Source organism: Pristiophorus japonicus, chromosome X, assembly GCF_044704955.1.
Source record: "Pristiophorus japonicus isolate sPriJap1 chromosome X, sPriJap1.hap1, whole genome shotgun sequence".
Taxonomy (NCBI): Eukaryota; Metazoa; Chordata; class Chondrichthyes; family Pristiophoridae; genus Pristiophorus; species Pristiophorus japonicus.
The window spans coordinates 39,633,315-39,645,339 of NC_092010.1; positions in this window are offsets into that span (position 1 = coordinate 39,633,315).

Below are 12,025 nucleotides of genomic sequence, written 5' to 3' on the forward strand. Positions count from 1 at the left end.
CAAGGCCTCACCCCACTCCTGGCCAAGAACGGGGAAACACTCATCAAGGACACCGAGGCTGTGAGGGCCCGATGGAAGGAGCACTTTGAAGATCTCCTCAATTGAGACTCTGCCTTTGACTTGAGTGTTCTCGACTCCATCCCGCAGCATGCGACCCGCCACAACTCAGTGAAACTCCAACGTTGCACGAGGTTGGCAAAGCCATAAAACAGCTTAAGAATAACCAGGCTACGGGTGCTGATGGAATCCCTGCTGAGCCGCTAAAGTATGGCGGAGAGGCGCTGTTAGCGCGGATACATGACCTCATCTCTCTCATCTGGAGGGAGGAGAGCATGCCGGGAGATCTCAGAGATGCAGTGATTGTGACCATTTTTAAAAAGGGGGAACAAGTCCGACTGCGGCAACTACAGGGGATTCTCCCTGCTATCAGCCACTGGGAAAGTTGTCGCTCGAGTTCTCCTCGATCGTCTTCTCCCTGTGGCCGAGGAGCTCCTCCCGGAATCACAATGCGGATTTCGTCCCCTACAGGGCACAACAGACATGATCTTTGCAGCTCGACAGTTGCAGGAACAATGCAGTGAGCAGGGCCAGCCCTTATACATGGCCTTCGATCTTACAAAGGCCTTTGACACTGTCAACCGTGAGGGTCTATGGAGCGTCCTCCTCCGTTTTGGATGCCCCCAAAAGTTTGTCAACATCCTCCGCCTGCTTCACGATGACATGCAGGCCGTGATCCTGACCAATGGATCCATTACAGACCCAATTCACGTCTGGACCGGGGTCAAACAGGGCTGCGTTATCGCTCCAACCCTCTTCTCAATCTTCCTCATCGCCATGCTCCACCTCACAGTCCACAAGCTCCCCGCTGGAGTGGAATTAAACTACAGAACCAGTGAGAAGCTGTTTAACCTACGCCGACGCCAGGCCAGGTCCAAGATCACTCCAACCTCTGGCGTTGAGCTACAGTACGCGGACAACGCCTGCGTCTGTACACATTCAGAGGCTAAACTCCAGGATATAGTCAATGTATTCACTGAGGCATATGAAAGCATGGGCCTTACGCTTAACATCCGTAAGACAAAGGTCCTTCACCAGCCTGTCATCGCTGCACAGCACTGCCCTCCAATCATCAAGATCCACGGCGCGGCCCTGGATAACGTGGACCATTTCCCATACCTCGGGAGCCTCTTATCAACAAGGGCAACCATTGATGCGGAGATTCTGCATCGCCTCCAGTGTGCCAGTGCAGCCTTCGGCCGCCTGCGGAAAAGAGTGTTTGAAGACCAGGCCCTCAAATCCACCAGCGAGCTCATGGTCTACAGGGCTGTAGTAATACCCGCCCTCCTGTATGGGTCTGAGGCATGGACGATGTACCTCAAGTCGCTGGAGAAATACCACCAACGATATCTCCGCAAGATCCTGCAAATCCCCTGGGAGGACAGGTGCACCAACATCAGTGTCCTTGACCAGGCAACATCCCCAGTATTGAAGCACTGACCACACTCGATCAGCTTCGCTGGGCAGGCCACATAGTACGCATGCCAGATACGAGACTCCCGAAGCAAATGCTTTATACGAAGCTCCTTCATGGTAAACAAGCCAAAGGAGGACAGCGGAAATGTTATAATGACGCCCTCAAAGCCTCCCTGGTAAAGTGCGACATCACCACTGACACCTGGGAGACACTGGCCACAGACCGCCCGAGGTGGGAGGGCGTTGAGCTCTTTGAGTCTCGACGCAAGGAGCATGAAGAGGCCCAGCGCAGGCAGCGGAAGGAGCGCGCGTCAAACCTACCAACCCCTTCCCCTGACCAATGTCTGTCCCACCTCCAACAGGGTCTGTGGATTGAGAACTGGTTGTCAGACAGGAAGCAAAGAGTAGGAGTAAATGGGGACTTTTCAGAATGGCAGGCAGTGACTAGTGGGGTACCGCAAGGTTGACTGCAGCGAAGAATCCTCGCATATCGTGGCTGTCGACCAGTTGTTGTATCTCCTGTACTTTCTCCATCCACCACCTGTTCTTCAGGTCCCGGGTTTTTTGTTGGACCTGAGCCTTGAGACGTCTGTAACGTTGCTTTGAGGTTCCTGAGTTGGGCTGTTGCTTGAGGCTCAGAAATGCTTTGCGCTTGCGATCTATTAGTTCTTCAATCTCCTGATCATTTTCATCAAACCAGTCCTGATGTTTTCTGGTTGAGTGACCAAGTGTCTCTTCACAGGCACTGGTTATAGAGGCCTGGGGGGCAGACCAAGCACTGTGGGGATTCAGCATCTCAGGGTCATCAAGGCACGCCAGATTGGCTGTGAGGCGCTGGCTATATAGGGCTCCCTTAGCTGGGTCTCTAAGTGCCCCGGCACTTTTTTGCGGCACTGCTTCTGCTGTCCCCTCTGCTTTGGGGCAATGTTAATGTTGATGATGAATCGGATTACGCGGTGGTCTGTCCAGCAGTCGTCAGCTCCTGTCATGGCGCGGGTGATGCGCACATCCTTGCGATTCCTGGCTCGGACGATGACATAGTCGAGTAGGTGCCAGTGTTTGGAGCGAGGGCGTTGCCACGATGCCTTGTATTTGTCCCTCTGGCGGAACAGCATGTTGGTAATGAGGAGTTCATGTTCTAGATTTTGTCAGGAGTAGGGTACCGCTGGAATTGGCTTTCCCTACCCCCCTCTGCCAATCACGCCTCCCCAGAGGGCTGTGTCTTTGCCAACCCTGGCATTAAAATCACCCAGGAGGATCAATTTGTCGCCCGTGGGGACACAGGACAAGGATGTCTCGAGGTTAGAATAAAAATCCTCTTTAGCCTCATCCATTGCATCGAGTGTGGGGGCGTACGCACTGATGACTGTGGCACATTGGTTCCGAGATACGGTAATACGAAGAGTCATGAGGCATTCGTTGACCCCACAGAGGGAGTCTTTGAGGCTCATTCTTGATGGTAAAGCTGACTCCATGAAAGCGGAGTTCTGCCTCTGGTTTCCCTTTCCAGAAGAAGGTGTAACCTCCACCATGTTCCTTCAACTGGCCTTCCCCTGCCCGTCGGGTCTCGGTTAGGGCAGCGATGTCGATGTCAAAACGTCTGAGTTCCTGGGCAACTATGGCGGTGCGGCGTTCCGGCCTGTTGCTGTTGGGATTGTCCATGAGGGTCCTGACGTTCCAGGTCCCGAACTGCCTATGATGATGATGACACAGGGAGACACCAGGAGGGGGAGTGAGATATTTGTTGAATGGTGAGAGATTGGGAAATATTGGTGTTCGGAGCGACCTGGATGTCCTTGTACAACAATTACAGAAAGTGAACATGCAGGTACAGCAAGCCATCATCATAGGCAGTCCCTCAGTATCGAGGAAGACTTGCTTCCACTCTTAAAATGGGTCCTTAGGAGGCTGAATAGTGTGGGATAAATATAAAAGGCAGAAAGACTTGCCTTTATATCGCGCCTTTCTCGACCATTGGACGTTTCAATGCGCTTTACAGCCAAGGAGGTACTTATTGAAGTGCAGTCACTGTTGTAATGTGGGAAACACAGCAGCCAATTTGTGCACAGCAAGCTCCCACAAACAGCAATGTGATAATGACCAGATAATCTGTTTTTGTTATATTAATAAATATTGGCCCCAGGGCACCGGGGATAAATACCCTGCTCTTCTTCGAAATAGTGGCCGTGGGATCTTTTACTTCCACCTGAGGGGGCAGACGGGGCCTCGGTTTAACATCTCATCTGAAAGACGGCACCTCCGACAGTGCAGCACTCCCTCAGTACTGCCCCTCCGACAGTGTGACGCTCCCTCAGTACTGCCCCTCCGACAGTGCGGCACTCCCTCAGTACTGCCCCTCCGACAGTGCGGTACTCCCTCAGTACTGCCCCTCCGACAGTGCGGCACTCCCTCAGTACTGCCCCTCCGACAGTGCGGCACTCCCTCAGTACCGCCCCTCCGACAGTGCGGGGCTCCCTCAGTACTGCCCCTCCGACAGTGTGGCACTCCCTCAGTACTGCCCCTCCGACAGTGCGGCACTCCCTCAGTACCGCCCCTCCGACAGTGCGGCACTCCCTCAGTACCGTCCCTCCGACAGTGCGGAGCTCCCTCAGTACTGCCCCTCCGACAGTGCGGCACTCCCTCAGTACTGCCCCTCCGACAGTGCGGCACTCCCTCAGTACTGCCCCTCTGACAGTGCGGCACTCCCTCAGTACTGACCCTTTGACAGTGCGGCACTCCCTCAGTACCGTCCCTCCGACAGTGCGGCACTCCCTCAGTACTGCCCCCCCGACAGTGCGGCACTCCCTCAGTACTGCCCCTCCAACAGTGCGGCGCTCCCTCAGTACCGTCCCTCCGACAGTGCGGCACTCCCTCAGTACTGCCCCTCTGACAGTGCGGCACTCCCTCAGTACTGCCCCTCCGACAGTGCGGCACTCCCTCAGTACTGCCCCTCCGACAGTGCGGCACTCCCTCAGTACTGCCCCTCCGACAGTGCGGCACTCCCTCAGTACTGCCCCTCCGACAGTGCGGCGCTCCCTCAGTATTGAAGAGACCTGACTGAGGTGTATAAAATGATGAGGGGCCTGGATAGAGTGGATAGGAAGGACCTGTTTCCCTCGGCAGAGGGGTCAACAACCAGGGGGCACAGATTGAAAGTAATTGGGGGGAGGTTTAGAGGGGGTTTGAGGGGAAATGTCTTCACCCAGAGGGCGGTGGGGGTCTGGGGGGGAACTCACTGCCTGAAAGGGGGGTAGAGGCAGAAACCCTCACCACATTTGGACGTGCGCTTGAAGTCCCGTAACCTGCAGGGCTACGGACCCAGAGCGGGAAAGTGGGATTAGGCCGGGATAGCTCTTGGTCGGCCGGAGCGAGGTGGACACGATGGGGATCGAAATGGCCTCCGTCCGTGCTGTAAATTTCTCTATGATTCTATGACTGCAGTGTATAACATATTTGGAAACGATAAAGATGGGGAAAGGGCAGGTGAAGTCGCTGTACTGATTAGAGACAACGTAATGGCAGTCGGAAAAAGTGACGCAGCTATCAGCAAGACAGAAATGTTGTTGTTGTAATTTTATGTAGTTCCAGCAGAGGGGGCTGGTGTCCACCAGTTCCAGTCGAGGATGTTCACACACAAGATACAAGAATTAGGAGCAGGAGTCGGCCATTTGGCCCCTTGAGCCTGCTCCGCCATTCAATAAGACCATGGCTGATCTTCTACCTCAACTCCACTTCCCTGCCCGATCCCCATATCCCTCGATTCCCTCAGTGCTCAAATATCTAGCGATCTCTGCCTTGAATTTACTCAAATCCCCCGGGAGGACAGACGCACCAACGTTAGCGTCCTCGACCAGGCCCAACATCCCCAGCATCGAAGCACTGACCACACACTCGACCAGCTCCGCTGGGCAGGGCCACATTGTCCGCATGGTTCCCCCCCAGACACGAGACTCCCCAAAGCGAGCGCTCTACTCGGGAACTCTTTCACGGGCAAACGGGCCAAAGGTGGGCAGAGGAAACGTTACAAGGGACCACCCTCAAAGCCTCCCTGATATAAAGTGCAACATCCCCACCGACACCTGGGAGTCCCTGGGCCCAAAGACCAGTCCGCCCTAAGTGGAGGAAGTGCATCCGGAAGGGTGCTGAGCACCTCGAGTCTCGTCGCCGAGAGTGTGCAGAAACCAAGCGCAGGCAGCGGAAGGAGCGTGCGGCAAACCAGTCCCACCCTCCCCTTCCCTCAACGTCTATCTGTCCCACCCTCCCCTTCCCTCAACGTCTGTCTGTCCCACCTGTGACAGGGACTGTGGTTCCCGTATTGGACTGTTCAGTCACCTCAGGACTCGTGTTTAGAGTGGAAGCAAGTCTCCCTCGATTCCGAGGGGCTGCCTATGATGATGAATAAACTCAACAACAACAACCTGTATTTATATAGCGCCCTTAACGTAGTGAAACGTCCCAAGGTGCTTCACAGGAATGTTATAAGACAAGAAATTTGACACGGAGCCGCAGAAGGAGAAATTAGCGCAGGTGACCAAAAGCTGGGTCAAAGAGGTGGGTTTTAAGGAGCGTCTTGAAGGAGAGAGAGAGAGGCGGAGAGGTTTAGGGAGGGAGTTCCAGAGCTTGGGGCCCAGGCAACAGAAGGCACGGCCACCGATGGTGGAGCAATTATAATCAGGGATGGTCAGGAGGGCAGGGTTGGAGGAGTGCAGAGATCTCGGGGGGGGTTGTGGGGCTGGAGGGGGTTACAGAGATAGGGAGGGGTGTAGGGGCTGGAGGTTACAGAGATAGGGATGGGTGTAGGGGCTGGAGGTTACAGAGATAGGGAGGGGTGTAGGGGCTGGAGGGGGTTACAGAGATAGGGAGGGGTGTAGGGGCTGGAGGGGGTTACAGAGATAGGGAGGGGTGTAGGGACTGGAGGGGGTTACAGAGATAGGGAGGGGTGTAGGGGCTGGAGGTTACAGAGATAGGGAGGGGTGTAGGGGCTGGAGGGGGTTACAGAGATAGGGAGGGGTGTAGGGGCTGGAGGTTACAGAGATAGGGAGGGGTGTAGGGGCTGGAGGGGGTTACAGAGATAGGGAGGGGTGTAGGGGCTGGAGGTTACAGAGATAGGGAGGGGTGTAGGGGCTGGATGGGGTTACAGAGATAGGGAGGGGTGTAGGGGCTGGAGGGGGTTACAGAGATAGGGAGGGGTGTAGGGGCTGGAGGAGGTTACAGAGATAGGGAGGGGTGTAGGGGCTGGAGGGGGTTACAGAGATAGGGAGGGGTGTAGGGGCTGGCGGGGGTTACAGAGATAGGGAGGGGTGTAGGGGGCTGGAGGGGGTTACAGAGATAGGGAGGGGTGTAGGGGCTGGAGGAGGTTACAGAGATAGGGAGGGGTGTAGGGGCTGGAGGGGGTTACAGAGATAGGGAGGGGTGTAGGGGATGGAGGAGGTTACAGAGATAGGGAGGGGTATCGGGGCTAGAGTGGGTTACAGAGATAGGGAGGGGTGTAGGAGCTGGAGGAGGTTACAGAGATAGGGAGGGGTGTAGGGGCTGGAGGGGGTTACAGAGATAAGGAGGGGTGTAGGGGCTGGAGGAGGTTACAGAGATAGGGAGGGGTGTAGGGGCTGGAGGAGGTTACAGAGATAGGGAGGGGTGTAGGGGCTGAAGGAGGTTACAGAGATAGGGAGGGGTGTAGGGGCTGGAGGGGGTTACAGAGATAGGGAGGGGTGTAGGGGCTGGAGGAGGTTACAGAGATAGGGAGGGGTGTAGGGGCTGGAGGAGGTTACAGAGATAGGGAGGGATGTAGGGGATGGAGGGGGTTACAGAGATAGGGAGGGGTGTCGGGGCTGGAGGAGGTTACAGAGATAGGGAGGGGTGTAGGGGATGGAGGGGGTTACAGAGATAGGGAGGGGTGTCGGGGCTGGAGTGGGTTACAGAAATAGGGAGGGGTGTAGGGGCTGGAGGAGGTTACAGAGATAGGGAGGGGTGTAGGGGCTGGAGGAGGTTACAGAGATAGGGAGGGGTGGAGGGGCTGGAGGGGATTACAGAGATAGGGAGGGGTGTAGGGGATAGAGGAGATTACAGAGATAGGGAGGGGTGTAGGGGCTGGAGGGGGTTACAGAGATAGGGAGGGGTGTAGTGGCTGGAGGGGGTTACAGAGATAGGGAGGGGTGTAGGGGATGGAGGAGGTTACAGAGATAGGGAGGGGTGTAGGGGCTGGAGGGGGTTACAGAGATAGGGAGGGGTGTAGGGGCTGGAGGAGGTTACAGAGATAGGGAGGGGTGTAGGGGCTGGAGGGGGTTACAGAGATAGGGAGGGTGTAGGGGCTGGAGGAGGTTAGGGAGGGGTGGAGGAGCTGGAGGAGGTTACAGAGATAGAGGGGTGTAGGGGTTGGAGGGGGTTACAGAGAAAGGGAGGGGTGTAGGGGCTGGAGGAGGTTACAGAGATAGAGGGGTGTAGGGGCTGGAGGAGGTTACAGAGATAGAGGGGTGTAGGGGCTGGATGGGGTTAAAGAGATAGGGAGGGGTGTAGGGGCTGGAGGAGGTTACAGAGATAGGGAAAGATGCAGGGGCTGGAGGAGATTACAGAGATAGGGAGGGGTGTAGGAGCTGGAGGGGGTTACAGAGATAGGGAGGGGTATCGGGGCTAGAGTGGGTTACAGAGATAGGGAGGGGTGTAGGAGCTGGAGGAGGTTACAGAGATAGGGAGGGGTGTAGGGGCTGGAGGGGGTTACAGAGATAGGGAGGGGTGTAGGGGCTGGAGGAGGTTATAGAGATAGGGAGGGGTGTAGGGGCTGGAGGAGGTTACAGAGATAGGGAGGGGTGTAGGGGCTGGAGGAGGTTACAGAGATAGGGAGGGGTGTAGGGGCTGGAGGGGGTTACAGAGATAGGGAGGGGTGTAGGGGCTGGAGGAGGTTACAGAGATAGGGAGGGGTGTAGGGGCTGGAGGAGGTTACAGAGATAGGGAGGGGTGTAGGGGATGGAGGGGGTTACAGAGATAGGGAGGGGTGTCGGGGCTGGAGGAGGTTACAGAGATAGGGAGGGGTGTAGGGGATAGAGGAGGTTACAGAGATAGGGAGGGGTGTAGGGGCTGGAGGGGGTTACAGAGATAGGGAGGGGTGTAGGGGATAGAGGAGGTTACAGAGATAGGGAGGGGTGTAGGGGCTGGAGGGAGTTACAGAGATAGGGAGGGGTGTAGTGGCTGGAGGGGGTTACAGAGATAGGGAGGGGTGTAGGGGATGGAGGAGGTTACAGAGATAGGGAGGGGTGTAGGGGCTGGAGGAGGTTACAGAGATAGGGAGGGGTGTAGGGGCTGGAGGAGGTTACAGAGATAGGGAGGGGTGTAGGGGCTGGAGGGGGTTACAGAGATAGGGAGGGGTGTAGGGGCTGGAGGAGGTTACAGAGATAGAGGGGTGTAGGGGCTGGAAGGGGTTACAGAGATAGGGAGGGGTGTAGGGGCTGGAGGGGGTTACAGAGATAGGGAGGGTGTAGGGGCTGGAGGAGGTTAGGGAGGGGTGGAGGAGCTGGAGGAGGTTACAGAGATAGAGGGGTGTAGGGGTTGGAGGGGGTTACAGAGATAGGGAGGGGTGTAGGGGCTGGAGGAGGTTACAGAGATAGGGAGGGGTGTAGGGGCTGGAGGAGGTTACAGAGATAGGGAGTGGTGTAGAGGCTGGAGGGGGTTACAGAGATAGGGAGGGGTGTAGGGGCTGGAGGAGGTTACAGAGATAGAGGGGTGTAGGGGCTGGAAGGGGTTACAGAGATAGGGAGGGTGTAGGGGCTGGAGGAGGTTAGGGAGGGGTGGAGGAGCTGGAGGAGGTTACAGAGATAGAGGGGTGTAGGGGTTGGAGGGGGTTACAGAGATAGGGAGGGGTGTAGGGGCTGGAGGAGGTTACAGAGATAGGGAGGGGTGTAGGGGCTGGAGGAGGTTACAGAGATAGGGAGTGGTGTAGAGGCTGGAGGGGGTTACAGAGATAGGGAGGGGTGTAGGGGCTGGAGGGGGTTACAGAGATAGGGAGGGGTGTAGGGGCTGGAGGAGGTTAGGGAGGGGTGGAGGAGCTGGAGGAGGTTACAGAGATAGAAACATAGAAACATAGAAATTTACAGGGCAGAAGGAGGACATTCCGGCCCATCGTGTCTGCGCTGGCCGACAAAGAGCCGCACGGCCCTCGGTCAGCAGGTTACACACAAACCCATGAACAATAACGGAAAGGCAAAGAGCACCCAGCCCAACCTGTCTGCCCCACACCTCTGCAAGACCCCTTATACTAAAAACGCCTGCCCCTCCGACAGTGCAGCACTCCCTCAGTACTGCCCCTCCGACAGTGCGGCGCTCCCTCAGTACTGCCCCTCCGACAGTACGGCACTCCCTCAGTACTGCCCCTCCGACAGTGCGGCGCTCCCTCAGTACTGCCCCTCCGACAGTGTAGCACTCCCTCAGTACTGCCCCTCCGACAGTGTGTCACTCCCTCAGTACCGCCCCTCCGACAGTGTAGCACTCCCTCAGTACCGCCCCTCCAACAGTGTGTCACTCCCTCAGTACTGCCCCTCCAACAGTGTGTCACTCCCTCAGTACCGCCCCTCCAACAGTGCGGCACTCCCTCAGTACCACCCCTCCAACAGTGTGTCACTCCCTCAGTACTGCCCCTCCGACAGTGTGTCACTCCCTCAGTACTGCCCCTCCGACAGTGCGGGGCTCCCTCAGTACTGCCCCTCCGACAGTGCGGCGCTCCCTCAGTACTGCCCCTCCGACAGTGCGGCGCTCCCTCAGTACCGCCCCTCCGACAGTGCGGCACTCCCTCAGTACCGCCCCTCCGACAGTGCGGCACTCCCTCAGTACCGCCCCTCCGACAGTATGGCACTCCCTCAGTACTGCCCCTCCGACAGTGCGGCACTCCCTCAGTACCGCCCCTCCGACAGTGCGGCACTCCCTCAGTACCGCCCCTCCGACAGTGCGGCACTCCCTCAGTACCGCCCCTCCGACAGTGCGGCACTCCCTCAGTACTGCCCCTCCGACAGTGCGGCACTCCCTCAGTACCGCCCCTCCGACAGTGCGGCACTCCCTCAGTACTGACACTGGGGAGTGTGGGCCTGGATTATGGGGCTGGTGTTTGTGGAGCGGGGATAAAACCCACGATGAGAGAGAGAGCGAGAGACCCAGTGCAGCAGCTGACTCGAACTCTCGGAGATTAATTTTCATTACGTTGTATTGGCACTCAACCATCCTGTGCCGATGTGATGCAGTAAATTACTGCTGTGCTTATGACTTGGACTCTGGTGTAGTTGTACTGTTAGCAATACTTCGCCCTTGTGACTGATTATTCCCAGGATTATTGTGGATCTAATTAAATAAACGCGGTTTAGCTTTTGCAATTCTGTGTCGCTCTCTGCGCTTGTTGACAGCCGTGGGAAACTGGGGCTTGCTTCCCAAGGAGCAGAGACACCAGCAGGAGAAGTAGAAACTTAAAACGACAGCGTTGTGATGACGAAGAGAGACACTCCAGGGGTGGCAGCACAGTCGTCTATTCATATCGCGCCTTTATACTGAAATGTCCCAAGGTGCTTCACAGGAGCGTCACGCGATTCAAAATCTCACACCGAGCTGCATAAAAAGATTTATATGTTCATAAGACCATCAGAATTAGGAGCAGGAGTCGGCCATTGGGCCCCTCGAGCCTGCTCCGCCATTTAATACGACCATGGCTGATCCGATCATGGACTCAGCTCCACTTCCCCGCCCGCTCCCCATAACCCTTCACTCCCTTATCGCTCAAAAATCTGTCTATCTCCACCTTAAATATATTCAATGTCCCAGCCTCCACAGCTCTCTGGGGCAGAGAATTCCACAGATTTACAACCCTCTGAGAGAAGAAATTCCTCCTCATCTCAGTTTTAAATGGGCGGCCCCTTATTCTAAGACCATGCCCCCTAGTTCTAGTCTCCCCCATCAGTGGGAACATCCTCTCTGCATCCACCTTGTCGAGCCCCCTCATAATCTGATACCTTTCGATAAGATCACCTCTCATTCTTCTGAATTCCAATGAGTAGAGGCCCAACCTCCTCAACCTTTCCTCATAAGTCAACCCCCTCATCTCCGGAATCAACCGAGTGAACCTTCTCTGAACTGCCTCCAAAGCAAGTATATAATTCCTTAAATATGGAGACCAAAACTGCACGCAGTACTCCAGGTGTGGCCTCACCAATACCCTGTGCAGTTGTAGCAGGACTTCTCTACTGGGTCAAAGAGGTAGATTTTAAGGAGCGTCTTGAATGAGGATAGAGAGGCGGAGAGGTTTAGGGAGGGAGTTCCAGAGCTTGGGGCCTAGGCAACAGAAGGCACGGCCACCGATGGTGGAGCGATTATAATCAGGGATGGTCAGGAGGGCAGAATTAGAGGAGTGCAGACATCCAGGGGAGTTGTGGGGCTGGAGGAGATTCCAGAGATAGGGAGGGACAAGGAGGCCATGGAGGGATTTGAAAATAAGGATGAGAATTTTGAAATCGAGGTGTTGTTTAATCGGAAGCCAATGTAGGTCAGCGAGCACAGGAGTGATGGGTGAACGGGACTCGGTGCG